Source organism: Malaya genurostris, chromosome 3, assembly GCF_030247185.1.
Source record: "Malaya genurostris strain Urasoe2022 chromosome 3, Malgen_1.1, whole genome shotgun sequence".
NCBI lineage: Eukaryota > Metazoa > Arthropoda > Insecta > Diptera > Culicidae > Malaya > Malaya genurostris.
The window spans coordinates 285,627,368-285,646,126 of NC_080572.1; the positions used below are offsets into that span (position 1 = coordinate 285,627,368).

The window sequence follows — 18,759 nt, forward strand, 5'->3', positions numbered from 1 at the left end:
CTGGGCTATCGATCCGTTTAGTTTCCTTATTAGACATCCACTCCTATTACTGTTTTACTGGAAAAGATAATTGGAATTAAGATTCAGTGAACATCTCATCTTGATCGGTTGAAATTTGAATTGAATAAATTTAAACTCCTTATCATTACAACTTTGGATTATATTTGGAACTTCCATTTATGAACTAATTCAGACACTAGTAAGTGGTATCAGTCTGTTGGAAAAATTTGCTTTGAAAGTTAAAGCCATCATTTGTATATATATAAATCTAAAATAATTTTCTATTGTATTGTATTTTTTCAATGTTACAAAATTTAATGATTGAGTCAAGTTTAAAATACGAATCGGCTCCATCATCCATTGTAAGTTACGACAGATATTAGTTTGACTACAAGAATAGTAGGCGTAGAATGCTCGAATATGCACAATCGAACATTCACGACGCCTTGGTCATACTTTGCGTTTGGTAAAAGCAGCTACCCAGTGAAATTTGTAGACCCGCATAAGTCCGATCATCGGTCCGATTATCGGACCGATTGAGCACGATATGGGGCCGATCGTAGCGCTTCGATCGGCCCGTCATCGGACGATTTTGCACCATTTGCATCAACCGCGTCAACATTCGAACAAGCGAAACGCATCGATATATCAGACCGACATCGGCCCGATATCGCACTATAGAACATCGTGCGATCGTCGGGCTCTTTTATTTTGTATTTTCTTCTTATTTTTATTTAGGATTTTTCGGATTTAATCGAAAGAAAAATAGTCGTTATCTTGATGTTTTAATTTATAACTAATAAATCTATATTATATTGAATATAATTCATCGAAATTTCAATTATCCATGATACTTAGTTTTTTAATCAATTCAAGTGCAGTTGCAGCCGTATACCGCTGTGCGAATATTAATTGAAATTATTTGGCAATAGAGTTGTTATTGCGTCGGATGAGATGTGGTTGTTTGGAGCACCTATTGCAGATTCTGGTGGGATTTTTATGTCGTCATGATCGGCTCTGCAATAAAAGGAATAATATAGAATGTAAATAATCCAACGTTGATTTAACAGCCAATACCAACCAGATGTTTGTAGTAAATCCAGAATTGTTTGTCACAAGTAGTGCATTTTTGGGGTAGTTCATTATGGCTTAGTATCAAAAGGCCAGAAGAGCTTGTTTATTGTGATACGCTGGAATTGACATTTACAAGCCGTCCTAGTGAGCTGTGGGCGTCGTTCTTCGGAAAATTGACAATTCTCGTTGTTCCGGTGCAGTTGCATCCGGTTGGGGTTTCCATAAAGTAGAACAATTCGTTTGCCACCAGTTGGTATTGCGTCGGTTGAGATGTGTTCGTAGAAAGTACTGTTGAGATAGTTAACGAGGTATCTATATCACGTTCAGGTTGTGACCTTATCGTGTATTGGAATGATTGTATTGTAAGCTTCTACATTTCGTCCTTTGTTGTTTGTAACTGTTTCAGAATGCATATGGCTGTATGACCGCTGTACTGCCCATACTTGCATATCAGTCCCATATGGAAAACCGGCATGTCGAGAAAAAGACGATTGTGTTACAATGCTAAATCATGGTATTATTACATGAAATATCTGTAATACACCTTTGCTATTCCAATATTGCAACGAATAAAATTATTGAAATTTTCACTGAATGGGACTGATATAAGTTCATATTTTGTTCACATTTTACTGAACGAACCCTCAACTTTTATTGCAATTTCTGAGAGTATATTGAGGATAGATAGCATTCCTAAAGCTAACTCAAAATTGGCGAAAGTCGATATGGGACTTATATGCGAGTATGGGCAGTGTAGGCAAAAGAAAAAGTTCTGATATCGTTTACCAGTTAAAGGATTGTGTGTGATGAAGTCAGATGAATAATATTGGCCATTGTGAGCGTGAGTTTCACAAATCAGATTTTTTTCTAATGAATCAATAAAAAGATTGAGCTGTAGAAGCTCTAAAGTCAAACTAAGAGATTTTTCTTTCATTTTGCTTTCGAATGAATTAGACTACACTAAGCGCACATAATAAGTGGCAATTAGATCAATGTTCAAGATGATTACAATAATGGATTGAGACTGCAATTTTATATTTCCTGTAAGTAACCAAAAATTCCACAGTGCCTGAAAAATATTCACTTTGTTAGAGCTCTAAAACTTATCTTTTACTTATCAATTTACTTGAAGGTATTATTGGCAATTACATTCGCCGCCTTTTCAAACGGGCAGCTTTCGCTTCGTTGAATAAATTTATCGCCTGCCCCATTTCAGAGACAGCCAGTGTTCTCTCAATACAAAATTTGTGAATGCCCACTTCTGCAATGGAATAAAATAGATTAAATATTTCCTCTTTTTCTTCAATTTTTCTTTGGAACTGTTACAGGTGTTATGAAAGGGTTACATTTGATGTTTGAATCTATATTTGTGAAAATAGGTAAAGATATGAGAAAACTAAGTTCCCCATACACACACACACACACACACACACACACACACACACACAAACGCGCGCGCGCCTATCATACGCATGCTTATTTTTCATCTGGGTAAACCGATTCTACAATAATGAATGTGGCCTTTCTATAAGACAAAGTTAATTATTCAATTCTTAAAACTTTCATTAAATATGAAAGGCCTCAATACTAAATTTTAATTTTTAGTTTAGCACATACAAATTATTCACAACTAACTTACCTAGTAGGAGATTGAATATTTTTAAATCACATGCTCGTTTTATATCAATATTTTTAATTGCATTGTGTGCTTTCATTCCGGTCCAGTTGTGATAATCTGCATTTCTTAGCAATTCTTCACTAAAATGCCTGAACAGAGCACGTGCAGAATGACACATAAAACTGGTGAAAATTTGACGCAAGTTTTGCTGATGCATTTCGAAATTCTTCTCTATGTCATCCAATTCAACTTGACTTTTTGGAAGTCGGAATTCTTGTTGAATTGCATTTTGAATTTTGAGTTTTCCTATGTCCTCTGTTAGTTGTTGCAGTTTACCAATTACGTCGTTTAATAATCGTTTTTCAACAATGGTCATCTTATTTGTAACGTCAAGCTTTGCATCTTTTGAAGAAAGAATAATTTTTAATTTCAGAAAAATAGGGAAAAAAATCATAAAATACAAGAGTAATAATTTAAAAAATAAATTATCGCAACTAGAGAATTATGTATTAATACTAAGCGTCAATTTTTGTTCAACTCTGTACTTATGTATTTCAGGTGAAGTAGAAAGGGAAATAAAGCGAAATAAACTCTCAGTGTAAATCCAGAAACTTGTGTACTTAATCATCGGAGGTGTGTTTCATGGAGACGTTCAATTAATATCGCATTTAATTTGAAAATTCAAAAATTTCAACTTTTATGAATATAAATGATGTAGAAAGTATACACGATTGTTATTAGAATATTCAATGATATGATATTAATCCGGTTCGAAGGGCAAAGGCGGACACTTTCTAAGATGTAATCATAGAAGTGACGCAACTACTTTCTTTGGCACTTTTTATCTATTAACTTTTCGTTTGAGTGTTTGAACAGAATGATTTTACAAGGATATTTAAAAAATTATCCTTGTACTTTTTATCTAGCCGCTTAATTATCTCGGAAATGACTGAACCGTCTCCAACAACCCCATTGATAAAGTTCGGAAGGATCATTGCTACACTTCCGATTGTGGAGATATAATGGAATAAGTGACGTAATTGGTAGATTTCTTGGTTTTGTAATGGAAGTGTTGGTTTATTGTTAAGCTACAGTTACTAGCATTGCTCAATATTTCTCAATTCCCATTTGAAGTACATATGCTTACCAATAATCTTCAATTTTTCTATAATTGTCTCTGAGTCAGATCTAGTAGCAGACCCTGGGATCTCAATAGATTCTAAAATGAGAAAATAATTCGTAATACAGGAATATTTAATTTATTTAGACGTTAATTCTTATAACATGAACAGATTTAAACTTACCTTCTTTGAAACTTTGTTCCATTGAAATTCCTTTTATGTTAAGCTCATCAGAAGCATAAGAGTTGTTCTGAGTTGACGATGACATTAGTTTATTTGTGTTTGGTGTACATGTAGGTGCTATTGTGTTATGATAATCATCTCGCAACACAATTGGAGTCTTCGACATAACCGTAGTTTTCAATAGCGGAGTACATTTTGAAACATTTTTGTCACCTTGATTGATACATTAAATGCAAAAAAAGTTAATGTTACAATTTCGAAGCATTGCGTTATTTGAAAAACTAATTCTGGAAATCGAATGAACCAACAAACACATTAGACATGGACTACTGTCCACACGACAACCGACAAAATTGTTAGACAAAAGATTTAATAATCTATCGATTTATAGATTTATTGGAGGTTGTCATAGTGGGAATCGTTTTGAACTTAGTTTTCTTATTTCTATCAGTACTCAAATGAAAATTTACAGAAAGATTGTCACAGTTTCAATTTCTCGATTATTAACACATCACTCAATAAGTGGTGTGCCACGTTTACTCACAGTCGATCAAAAACAACAACGTGTTGATGATTTAGAGTAGTGTTTAGTCATGTTTATAGGTAACTAGCTGAAATACCCGGCGTTGCTCGGAAATGTTTCGTGAAGGTTGAAAAAGGATTCTAGAAACTGTCCTACTCATCGAAATACTATGAATGTTGTGAAACACGACAGCCCGATTGAACAATACTCCGTACATGTCAAGATTGCTCACAACCAGTGTCCTATCTCAGATATCACAATAATCATAATTTTCATGGTGTTGTCGACAAATTGGGTCAGTTTTATATTTGTACTATTTTGTTAGAAACATTTAAAACACCTTTCTTTCTATAAATACTTTCTTAGTAATCTCCGAGTTTCATATGTATATATACATATCGATAGTCCCACGACAAAAGGGCCTAACAGCAAATGAGAGCCTCTCTTTGTTTACTTGAAATTCCCCGGCAAAATGGTACCAGATCTTTTGAAATTATTTAAAGATAAGTGCGTTGCATTCAAATAAACAACAGCAATACCAACTACCATGACATTGAAATTCTTGTCACTCTCTTATTTTACAAAAAATTTGAGATGAAAATTTATTTTCAAAAACCTATATAAATTTCGTCATTGACCCTCTCCGCCCATGTTAAGGACACTTGCTACACACTCCCCCTGAAAATTCTCTAATGATCATCTCTGAAATACAAGAAGTACCTGTGCCAAGTTTGATGGCAATCCGTTCAGTAGTTCCGAAGTTATAGCGTTACAAACACGTTATATATAGATAAATCTGATTTTTCCATCAATATTTGACAATGGATATAGTATGGATCTATCACTACCAGTGCGGTAAAATTTCATTTTCAGTCGAATAATATAAGATGAACATGAAATTTATGGCCGCTGACCGTCAGCGTATCCCTACTAATTCATTTGACTTTTGTTTCCATTTTCAAGTGAAGCTCCCAGAATTCATCGTCAGTTGAATAATCGTACCTAGGCATTTGCAGTTTTGCTTGCTCAGTTTCAAATGCCAAGTAGTCTAGCAAGTAGTTCATTGTTTTCGCTCTTGGTAGGTAGCAATTTCGAACGAATAGAATTATAAATGGCGTAAAGTGTTAAAAATGAAAACTGAAGGAGGAAACAATTAATTTATGTGTATTCTATGATTGGCATTTTAGCTATCTGGTTTATCTTTAATCTATTATCTTGTACCAATTCGAATGTTTACATGAACCTCATTTGAAGGCCGCTCTCACACTATTGAAAGAGATATTTTGTTACTTCAAGAGATCAACTGACGGTGGTTAAACTGAGCCTCGATTGAAGAGAAACGTTCGGGCCGTCAGCAAACATTGTGTGTGTCAGAGAGTAAAGTTTACTGCAGTGGAGAGATCGTTAATGTGTTCCACATTCAGTTTCAATTGAATTGAATAAAGTTTTACTGCACTGATCACTACACTTCGGAATAAGAAGATCATTATCTGAGGAGACTGGGTTGATGAATAAAATCTATTTTATTTTCTTAGTTAGTCACACTACTTATTGAGTGATGTGTTATATCAAGAAAAACGTAACCGAATTTTATCGGTAGTTTCATGGGGTATATGTTTTCACCGGAAGATCTGCAACTTGTTCATTGGGCAGTTGGTATTTACATGCAACAACATCGAATATGAATATTACTAGTCAAAAAAATCAAAACTAACCTGCGATGACACGTTTCATTAAAACGGCTGGTCTTTCGAGATTATAAAATTTATCACCTTTGGATTCAGTTAGAGGGGCAGTTCGCGGATTTATTGGTATTCGTGTGGAAGTTGATGGTAGCAATTGCTGAGAAATCTTTACATCTTTACCGCTGGTTAATGTTGCGTTATTAGTAATTTGATGAGATAGCAGATACTTATTTGGCACTGTTCCTGTTTTTATCATCACCGGTATCAATGTTGGTTTGTTAGGTGCGATTTGAGAGGACATTGTTGATTTGAATATTTTAACTTTGTTACTACCGATACCGATTACCGGATCTGAAATACAAATTAATTTTTTAAACTAAGAATCATGCATTTTTTACAGATTTTTGAATCAATGCTATTTTAAACTAGTATTCCGATCAAAGAGTGGACTTTGATTGATAAAAAATAAATTAATGTACACTCGAGTTTTTGCAAGGAAAAAAAGTTTAAATCGGTTTACTTTGAGCCAGAATCTTCCGGTTTATAGAAAAGTAAAACTTAAAGTATAGTTAATTGTTAATTAATGCATATATTTTGAGTAAAAGATCTTATATATCCAAAAAATTCTTTCAGGAATCTATGGAAAATAATAAATAAACTATAATGTAAGATAAAATGAAAAAGAAAGAATGACCGAATGTAAATAATAAGATTATTGATTGGTGAATGAAATATGTATGATTATGCATTACCTGTACTGTTCATGTTATTTATTTTTGCAAAATTTATAGGAATCACTTTTTCTGTAGATACGTTGTTCGCGGGATTTTTTTTTGTTTTCTTCGGAGTTGGGATCAAGGATTCTTCTGGGTGGACCGTATCTAAATATTCGTAACTGAACGACATTCTGGAAAACAAGTATTATATCAGTTCGTAATTTCGTGCAATTTGAAATCTAAAACGCATTCTCATCCTAAGCCACCGTCATTAGCAAATATTTAATTATTTCTGTTATATTACTAATTTAGTTAGACTAACATGCTTGCTATTAGATCATTAGTATAGCTATATATATATATATATATATATATATATATATATATATATATATATATATATATATATATATATATATATATATATATATATATATATATATATATATATATATATATATATATATATATATATATATATATATATGTATGTATGTATGTGTGTGTATGTGTGTGTGTAGTTTACGTGATTAGTATATAGTGAGGGGTTACTGTATCATTAGTCATCCTTGAGAATAAGCACCAAATAGAGATAGCAGAACTCACTCTAACCAATGGTTTCCATAAACGAGATGAATGGTGGAGCTGATTCATCTCGTTTATGGAAACCATTGGTTAGAGTGAGATCTGCTATCTCTACTTGTTGCTTATTCTCAATGAATAAGATGGAAATGGGTGCATCGTACATTTTTCACACAAATTTAGTATTAGTAATTTAGATATTGGTTTCGTAATTTGATAAATATTGTAGTGACTCGATTAATGAGACGACTATTGATACAATCACCCTATATATTGTGTAGGGTTAGGTTTGCATTACTTACAAGTATCTGTGTGGAGAATTACTATGAATCCATGCACACCGTGTAGATTTATGTGCAACACTTTGGAAATGATGTTTGCATTCAGTATTGTTTGCTCATCCGCGTGACAAATATGCTCACAACAATATACACCCAAAGTTTTTGAATTTGTTGGTTCTATATATAAAGCGCTAAGGTTCACCACTTTGTAACATTGTAACATGTAATGGTCGTCTTCTTTTAAAATGTTTGTTACTACATATATATCGTCATTTTGACTGACATATCTATCGTTTCCATCAGCTGAAATAGTCATATTTTTGCAATTTGAGATTCTACTCAACGAATTTCCTCGACCGCTAACAACTATTGTTTTTTTATTAGATGTGTAGCTTAGATGCTCACTGAATCGGTTTCTAAATTGTTGTAGCGGGTATGGAGCTTTTTTAATGTAATGCAGCATTGTTTGAAGATAATTCTCGAACGGGAATGCGGAGAAATCATCTAGTTTACCATGTAACATACAATCGTCTGCTAAATGCGTTAATAGATGAAAATTGTATACAAAAAACTGTTCTCCATACAAACTCATAAAATCTCTGGCGAATGCTTCCAGTATGTTCTTTGCAACATTGTTCATGGTGCGATGTAGTATTGGATGACAAAGTATACGTATGGCGCTATGCAGTTTAATAAAATGTTTGTAATATCGTTCATCCAGCACATCAACGAAGATAAATGGTCCAATATAAAGTAACATAAGACGTAATTCAGTAGCTTTAAACCACTTTAAATCTGTTAAAGGTCTCGGAGTTCGTGCAAAATCACAACAAATTTGGTTTTTCACGAAAAATATTCTTCGGTCAATCTCTCTTTTTTGAATTACACTCAAATGACAAGGTATAGCGAAACTATTTAACCAGTGCTTTAGAATTGTACGGAACACGCCTAACAAAACATTGTGCATATAATCAATCGGTACACATGAAATGCAGCCAATCCCAATTTGTGCCAAAGGTGGAAGCTTATCGACCCTTAAATGATGACCATCAGTTAGATTCAAAAACGATTCATCCGTACGCAACTCATGAGATCCTATATTTGTGAACGTAGTACGGTTCCCAATGTGTTCTCCTCTGGTATTGCATTTGGGACATGCGTAGAAACCGGTATGTCCCTGTAAACATGTATATTTAATAGGTAAAATTGTGATAAGAAAAAATTGTATATAATATATATATATATATATATATATATATATATATATATATATATATATATATATATATATATATATATATATATATATATATATATATATATATATATATATATATATATATATATATATGTATATATGTGTGTGTGTGTGTGTGTGTGTGTGTGTGTATGCAAGCGAAACAAAACACGATGCACTTCTTGTCTTATAGCCACAAAATTCGCGTTCATAATAGTGGAGGTCGCTTTAGCTATTCAAGTTTTCGTTACCACTAGACTTTTCACTGATTAAATATTTAAAGCACACTAATTTCTTTTAGCTAGACCACATAACTACGGAGATCCATTTTATTGTATTGCAAAAATATCTTTCAATTGTCGGAAAACATAGTATTAAAGCATTCTCCAAGATTCAAAGAGTAATTTCGAGGCGTTTGGTTTCACAAAGTGTTTCATTTCACCTATTTATTACTTTAGAATCTTTTTATGTGATTGTAACTAACCTTAATGTCTAGAACATATGATTTAGCTGGAGCATCCATTACAAAGGCCGATAATTTCAGTTTTACAGACATGCTATTCATTGTAAATCCAACCGTAAGAACACTGAGCAACTCACGCACAAATTCTTCCATAAATAAATGAATATCCGGAGGTTTGCTAGATCCATGAAACACAGCAACTGGTAGAACCTCCGGGAACTCTTTAAGTTTCAATAGTATTGGCCAGAATGAGCTACCGGAACTTTTTGTCAGTGGTATTCCATCAATTCCGAATTGAAGGTGATAGCTTTTTTTTGATATAAGTTCGCATGAATGTTTGTCCAATATATGAGACAGCATTTTCGTTATACCAAAATAACAAAATTCTCCATGTTCCAATCTCTGAACCGCCACATCCACAAGTTTTGCATTGGTTTTCAATGCTTTTATCGTTTTAGGCAAATGTGGAAAATGATGTTGTTTTAACCACGCAAGTAAATTGTTAGTCGCTCTTTCAGATATGTTGAACTCCAAATGCCAACTAACAATTTTTTGCCCAATATCATCGGATTCAGGATTACTGGAGTTTACATCAGTGAAAGTTTCTTCATCTGAGGCGAATTCATCCACTCGTTCGAAATCCAAGTACTCAGTATCAGTGTCGATGAATTCTGACGGAATAAAATTATGTGAATCTGGCAAATCCTGATGTTCAATATTTGAACGAATTTGCTGATTTGTTGCTCCTACTGCTCTATATTCTCGTTGAAGCTCATCTCGATCCCTTCGACTAGCAGTCCAACGTGACATGTTCGAATTCCTTGGATTCTTCAAAAATTGGAAAAAAAATTGCACAACTAAAACAATGCTATAATGGGACTATTTGAATGACAACTGAAAAGTATTATCAAACCACTAGGTGGATTAAGAAGAGACAATGACGTAAGTGACGTACCGAGGATAATGAGCGCCTGGGGCAAAAGAAAAATTTGCCGCCCCGGGTGACCGCCTCCTTGCCCCCAACCCCCACTCCCTTAGGTCCGCCACTGAGAAGAGATGAGACTGGGTAAATCTATCAAGTCATATGTAAGAAACAACTAACGGTGCTAGAGTAGAAGGGTGAAACTATTTCTCGGTTGATTTTTCATTAGGGCATATAAGCAAGTTACAGTTTCTCTTTAATCACTCTCTCTTTTTCGATTATTGTGATGTGATTAAAATGATTTTCTTTGATATCACTATTCTGTTTGAAAGTCGAAAGTTTCGGGTATCATTTCATGCAAAGAGTTGAGTGATAAACGTGGAAACCGCATGGTAATTAATAGAAGAGAAAGTAAACAAAGAGAAACTGTCACTTGCTTATACGCCCTTTTGAAAAATTATCCGAGATTTCTTTTTCGTAATTAGGGATCTATCCGTCCCACATTATCAGATCCGAATGGATTCCGAATCAATTCCGAATCGGCGAGAAATTTTCATTCGGAATTTCATGTGGAAATCATAATGGATTTCGAATCAATTCCAACTCCAGTGCAACAACCGATTCCGAATGAACCGGTTCGCCTACAACCGGTTGATTCGGAAATCATTCGGAATTGAGTGAGAAGATGCGAACTGAATTGTCAATTCGTCTTCTTCTTCTTCTTTCCTGATTTTGCACGTTTTCGTGCTGATTTTCAGTTTATTTTTAAACGAAAACATAATATAACTGAATATACAAATTTAAATCTTCATGTTTTTCAGATATACAGAACTAGTAAATAATCAGTTCTTCTTAGAATCCCAACATAAACTATTGAAATTCCCTGGAAATTAACAAAACGGCCTACCTTAGTCAGCATCATCCATTCCTCTAGCTGGAGTGTAGTGAAATGGCTTAAGTCGCTTAAATTTCACACTAACACATTCATAAAATGAGCGAATATTCAATGACATTTATAATGTCACTGTCAATCAGGTTGATCGAGCAGCCAACTCAGGCGAAAATTCTAGCACTGAACCGATCGAGCACTAAAAAATCATGCAGTCGAGTAAGAATTCATTGCTCATTCCGTCATTTCGATAATGTGGGGTACTTCTGATAACTGCACTCAAAATAATAATCATATTATAGTTACGTGAAAAGTTATGTGAATATTTTCCACCCTACTTTTCACGTAGGTTTTAATGGACTGGCATTTGAAAGCTGTTTAATGCATAATCCAGTAAAAGTTACGTGTTTCATAGGTAAAATGTAATGTACTGTTCATATCACATTTATCTATCAGTTCATATCAAATTTAGATACAAGAAAATTACTATTTTATATAATGGTTGAAGCCGAAAGGGAGATTCCAGATTTTGATATAAATCTATGAAATGAAAAATGCCATGAAATATAAAACATTTATTTTAGAAAATTGTCATATAATTCCAATGGCTTAAAAAGCAACTAATAACTTAACGTCGTGGTATCTCAAATCGACAAGCCTCCAGAAATCGTTTATGTTGTCACTGCCATCCAACCGAAGCTGAAGTCGAGATCCAAGAACTTCCACAACACTACCGATGCAGTTTGAAGTCGCATAACATGGTTTCAGTGTCTCTAGCTTCATACCGACGGCCTGTTTGAAGCATTCGGCAGAAGCGGGTAAACTTCCGGACTCACACAGGCACTCGGTCCAGTTGAACACATGGAAACTTTTATACTGGAATGGTCCGGTCGATGGAGTAAAAAATTGTAATTAAATAACTTTTCTCGCAAATATTTACACTACTTACACTTCGAGGGCCACTGCTCGCCATTTTCAAAATCGAGTTTTCCACACTGGAAATTCACGTAGATTGTGTGACGTTTGGTCAATTCACGTAAACCTTATGTGATGACTATATTCATTTTAGGGGATGTTCGTATAACATTAATTTTCGTCACGTAAAATATTCAATTTGGAACCATTTTACGTGATTTTTCAAATGAATCGAACGTGAATTTTTATTTGAGTGTGGAAATAATAAATGCTACGATAAAATTACACGCAGTTTTACGAAAAAGGTATGAGCGTGTAAATTCACAATTCATGCATGGAGCATAGAAGATACACTGAAATGAAAATCTTATTTATATTCATTAGATTTGTCATATGAATCATATGCAGAATATAATTCATAGAAATTATATGGAAACTTATAATCTTTATTTAATGTGTACGTCAAATCTAAATGGACGTTATCATAATGAAAGTTATAAAAATATCCCATATAATTTATATGGAAATCCGATGGAAGTCGTGAATCGTACTGCTTGAAACTGAAAAAATAGTTGTGTCTCCGATATTCATCAACTGCTCCAGACCATTTTTTTTTCAGGAAGTTCCGCATCTCAATGTAATTTTAAATCGCTGACAAGACGGCTCATCCAACTTCGTTCAAGGATATGCGTTAACGGACCATGAAATATATATCTGGTACACACTTAAATTTTTTAGCTGAGTCTCGGCAAAAAAATGCCGAGATTCGCACAGCCGAGTAATCAGCAATCATCTCGGCAAAAATAAAATTACTGAGCGTCTCGGCACCCTCAAATTTGACAAACGTCAAATATTGCCGAAATCGTCAGCATAAGATTTACTGTTTGCTCAGTGAAACGTTCACTGAATATACGGCAATCCAATAAAACGAAAAAATGAAAAAATAATTACAGAATCATCAGTAATTAAAAATCTAGTCAATTAAATTTGTTTGTAATTTCTCAACATTATAAACACGCCATTGAGGATCAAAAATTCATTTTATTAACACTAAAAGGAGGCTTATGAATTTGTTGCCAGTAGTGCTTAAAGCCTCTACCTGAAAACATGTAGCATAAAAAACAGCGGCGTTTCCAGATGCGACAACCTTGAGTCGAGCTGGAAATATGAAAATAAAAATATATATTGATTTTTGGCTTACAAAAATGTTCAATATTTAATGATGCATATACGGTATTGTTCAAAAAATAAACTTACTTTGATCTATTGAATTATTCCATGCATTGGGTTATTTTTTCGCATATCCCCCAAAGTTTTATCTCGAGGACGCCTTGAGCCCCGTGTTGGGTGTTTTTCCCTTATAATCGCGAGTGCTCTGATAAAGTCGCTTTTTAGAAAAGCGAAACATGTCACTATATTTATTCAATATTTTTATTTGCATGTGATCCATTTTTTCACTCGAGAATTTCATCAGAAAATAATCGCACAATGCGAAGCGAAAATGTAACGCGGCAATAAATGACAGCTGTCGTGCTGAATCTCGGCAACAGCTAGCGCATATTCCGAAATCTCGGCAAACGTCTCTGCTGATGTCGGCATATCTGTTGTTTACTGATAAATTCAGCAAGCAACTATGCCAAATTTCGGCAAAGTGAAGCATTTTACCGAAATATCAGTGAATGCATTTAACGAAGTTCAGAAACATGCGTATTGATTACTGAGCAGTCAGCAAATTTACGTGTTGCTGATCAATTTCGGCATTTTATTATGCCGAGCTCAAGAAATGGTTTTAAGTGTGTACATTTCATTACTCTATCTGTCTAGTAAAATTCATTTTTATTTTCAGTCTCGGGATCTCACTTCTTTTTCGCAAATATCATGAGGTGCTCCCTTACCGAACGGAATACTAGTAAAGCTTGAATCCTCAAAGAAAAGTAGTAGTTGGCGATTATCTGCTATTCGTATGAGCTCTATTGACAGTTATATATATATATATATATATATATATATATATATATATATATATATATATATATATATATATATATATATATATATATATATATATATATATATATATATATATATATATAAATTTTTTAAAACTAGTCATATGGTATATATGAACCTATCTAAATAAAATCGAAGTGAATATTATATGCGCTTCATAAATTGTTCCAATGTATGTTGTTCGGATATCTAGTAATGGTTATAAGACGCGCCAATCAATTTGACTCAGACTGGAAATTTCATTCGTTATATGGAAATCCTGTAAAAATAACGTTAAGAAGAGTTTTATGTTTCATAAGATTATCTCATATATTTGACATGATATTGAACACATCTTGTAACTATTATTGGAAATGCTAATAGTGCAAAATCATTAGAATATCATATAATGTGAAAAAGAAAATTTAGCTCAGTGTAGAAGTAAACAAATCGAAAAAGAGCGAAACTTATATTTTGTTGCTTTATTCTGTGGAAATCGAATGAAAGTGAGAAAATTTGCATACGGTATAAGGTTTAACCGACGGCTTAACAGTAAATTCATCGATCTATTAAACATTGATCAGAATATGTACGATAATTTCTTAATATGAATTGAAACCAAATTCAAAATGTTCATTGGTGTATTGCTCTATTTGCTGACAATGTAAGTATCGCCCCCTTTCTAAGAAAAATGAGTGAGTTGTCTGTTGAAGCTTTTAACCACTGTTTCCGGTACTTCCGGAACCGAAAACCGGACACCGGTATAGCCAAAGGCGGTTTGATTCGCTAGCTACTATTAATACCTACTAATTAGAATAGTTTGAGCCCATTTTAGAAAAAAAATTACGTTTTTTGCATCGGCACTTTAAGTGACGGTTAAAAATTTTAAACACTCTTTACTCTATAGTTCCGGAATCGGATGTCGGATCCGGATAAAATTCCGTGTTATTCTATGGAGCCATAGAACCTTTTATTTACATCAAATTTTGTAAAAATCGGTCAAACCATCTCAGAGAAAATTGAGTGTATATATTTTATTCATTAATTTTTACACAAATAACCCCATAAATCCCGAACCGGAAGTTGAACCCGCAAGAAATTCAATAGGGTTCTATGGGACCACAAGACCTAAGTTTGTGAAAATCGATTCAGTCATCGCTGAGAAAAGTGAGTGCATATTTCTTTATGAGAAAGGCTGAAATGGTTGATAGAGGGCAAACAGATTCCTCGAATCCGACTAATTGGGGAAATGTGCATAATAGTGAAATGATTTCATGTTTTGGAGTGAGTATACAGGTAGTTTTTTTTAAATTAAACTATATATCTTTGTAGATGCCCCCAACGCTAGATAATAAAATGGAAACAAGTTCATATGAAGCACTGAAAATGTTTACCGATGCACATCATCGCAGAACATACCCCAAGATAGTATCACACTCTCAACAGTATCATCGGAACGTGAACAGAATCCCGAGTGCCAAGCAACGATCGAAAGAAGCGCTGAATCAATTAACTACAATCAACAAATAAAAAACAGATGATCGATAATCCAGATAGCAAGTATGAGACTGCGCTCAAGACATACACGACAAAAGCTTTGAGGAATTTCAGTTTAAATGAAAGCAAAACATGGTATACTGCAACCGGCTGAGTGTGTTGATTCAGATAAAATTCCTTATGCTCTGCTGGAACAAATCGGTAGTTTTGAAAATTTTGGATTTGAGTTAGTGAGGAACAGACTCAGGTGGCTACAGTTAAAGACGAAAACGGTGTTATCGATCCAAGTGATCCGCCACAGAAATTTTGAATAAGGATTTCAGGCTAACTGATGACGATGTGCAGCTTCATTAGGACGCAGAAGATATTTATGCGTACTGAATTATTGTTAATGAATGCTAATTAATACAGACCAACCTGGAATTCTTCAGGGCCAAGCTCTCCAACTCTCAAACGATCAGATTGAATGAATTTCAAGCAAAGAAAACAGTTACGTAACGAGAAAAAAAATTTATCTTCTGTTGAAGGTCGCACTCTTATTTCTGCTCTCGTATAGCGGACTATAATTTGATTTATGGTGATAAATTAATCTACGAAATAATCTCTCGATTATTACGAAATAAAAACTTACCCTGGTATGAAATATTGTGTCACTTCAATCGTATTCCAAATTCTCTTCTAATCATTTTTGACATAACTAATGAGCGAGATGAAAGATTTCGGACAGAGAAACATAAAAATAAATCTTTCTTCTCTTTCGTTCTAATGATACACAATGCAAACGTCAAACTTTTCGAAACGCAAATGCAACTCGCCCGCCCGATTCGCACGACGGGCGAATTTACTGGGTAGATATGTTATGGATCAATCCTAAACGCAGTTGATGTCCTCAAACCGAACGATGATTTCACAACATCAATTGAAATTTAAATCTGAATTTTCTTTTTGCTTTGATTTCAATACAGAATTCTACACTTCACATCTAGAAAAAACCGTATAAATTTACGTCTTTTGAGATCGACACATTCGAGCGTCAAAAATGACTCATTTTTACGGTTAATCGAACACAAATCTAATGCACGATGATATTTTTTTAAGTGCTAAAACATGTATGTTTACACGTCTGCTCGAAGGTCGGATATTTAAGATACACATTCGAAATTTCATGCTTGTTAATTTCCGCCATTTTACTAATTACATCCCTACGAATTACATTCTTACGAATTGTTTCATATGTGAATTTGTGTTACCTGCAAATTTCATTTTTTTTTTTTTTTTTTTTTTTTTTTTTTTTTAAATAACTATTTATTGGAATATGAGTTAAAATTAAATTATTAAGATTTAAATTGGGTGTTCAGCCACAAGTGGTGACTTTTCAGCCCTGTTATATATATATATATATGATTTGGTTATTACCATGAAGACATCATTTGCTTCCGCAATTCTGAGATTTTTGTGTAGGGAAAATTCTAAACCTACTTGTATTGTGTAATGGGGAAAAGGAACTTATATACTAACTTACTAACTAATACAGAGAGCGAATCGATTCAATTGAAGATTGCATCGATTTTTGTCGGAATTTGCTTATAATATTATGTGACATTACATCTAATGGTTCTATATTTGTGAGTCTGTGTAACTCATTTGTACTAAACCAGGGAGGACGCTTCAGAATCATTTTCAGAATTTTATTCTGAATCCTTTGAAGCGTTTTCTTCCTGGTGGAACAACAGCTTGACCAAATTGGTACCGCATAAAGCATGGCTGGTCTGAAAATTTGTTTATAAATTAACAATTTGTTTTTTAGACAGAGCTTAGAATTTCTGTTTATAAGAGGATATAAACATTTAATATATTTATTACACTTTGCCTGGATTCCTTCAATGTGATCCTTGAAAGTGAGTTTTTTGTCATACGTTAAACCTAAGTATTTAGCTTGATCAGACCATGTCAATTCCAAGCCATTCAATTTGAGAATGTGATTATTGTTTGGTTTAAGAAAAGAAGCTCTTGGCTTGTGAGGAAAGATAATTAATTGCGTTTTTGCTGCATTTGGTTTAATTTTCCATTTTGACAGATAATCACTGAAAATATTTAAACTTCTTTGTAGGCGACTGCAGATCACTCTTAGATTTCTACCTGTGGCTAACAGACTTGTGTCGTCACAGAATAGCGATTTCTGACAACCAACGGGTAGATTTGGAAGATCAGAAGTGAAAATATTATACAAGATTGGAGCTACACTCGAACCCTGCGGAACACCGGCTCGTACGGGTAGCAATTCAGATTTACAATTCTGATAGCTAACCTGAAGAGTACGATCAGTTAAATAATTTTGAATCATTTTGATCAAATAAATAGGAAACTGGAAATCAGACATTTTTGCTATTAAACCTTTGTGCCAAACACTGTCGAATGCTTTTTCTATGTCTAGAAGAGCAACTCCAGTGGATAACCCAGAAGATTTATTTGATTTTATCATGTTCGTTACTCTGACAAGTTGATGAGTAGTTGAATGTTCATGACGAAATCCAAACTGCTCTGGTAAAAAAATTGAATTCTCATTTATATGAGTCATCATTCTTAACAAGATAATTTTTTCAAAAAGTTTACTGATAGAAGAAAGTAAGCTAATTGGGCGATAACTTGATGTTTCTGCTGGGTTTTTATCAGGTTTTAGGATAGGAATTACTTTAGCGTTTTTCCATCTTTTTGGGAAGTAAGCTAATGAAAAACACTTGTTGAAAATTTTAACCAGGAGTCTCAAGGCAACATCGGGAAGATTTTTAATAAGAATATTAAAAATTCCATCATTACCAGGAGCCTTCATGTTTTTAAGTTTTCTAATAATTGATTTAATTTCATCAAAATTCGTCTCAATAATGTCATCGTGTGATAACACTTGAGTTGAAATATGATCATATTTCAGTGAGACTTCATTTTCAATAGGACTCACAACGTTCAAATTAAAATTGTGGACACTCTCGAACTGCTGAGCAAGTTTTTGAGCTTTTTCGCCATTTGTAAGAAGTATTTGATTTCCTTCCTTGAGAGCAGGAATAGG

General features: G+C 33.7%; 1 protein-coding gene and 2 long non-coding RNA genes across 3 annotated transcripts in view; 2 read left to right on the top strand and 1 right to left on the bottom strand.

Moving 5' to 3' along the window:
- Nucleotides 1-18,759, top strand: part of LOC131433648 (fibrillin-2-like) — a 211,134-nt gene that overhangs the window by 20,759 nt on the left and 171,616 nt on the right. The gene's annotated exons all lie outside the window — the stretch shown is intronic.
- LOC131433649 (uncharacterized) lies at nt 837-16,536 on the bottom strand. Its single transcript, XR_009230283.1, has 5 exons — nt 16,113-16,536; nt 2,714-3,094; nt 2,201-2,335; nt 1,082-2,143; nt 837-1,017 (listed from the first exon to the last, which is right to left on the bottom strand). It is a non-coding gene; the product is annotated as an uncharacterized LOC131433649 (long non-coding RNA).
- LOC131433650 (uncharacterized) lies at nt 14,609-16,338 on the top strand. The gene is made up of 2 exons (XR_009230284.1): nt 14,609-14,862; nt 15,531-16,338. It is a non-coding gene; the product is annotated as an uncharacterized LOC131433650 (long non-coding RNA).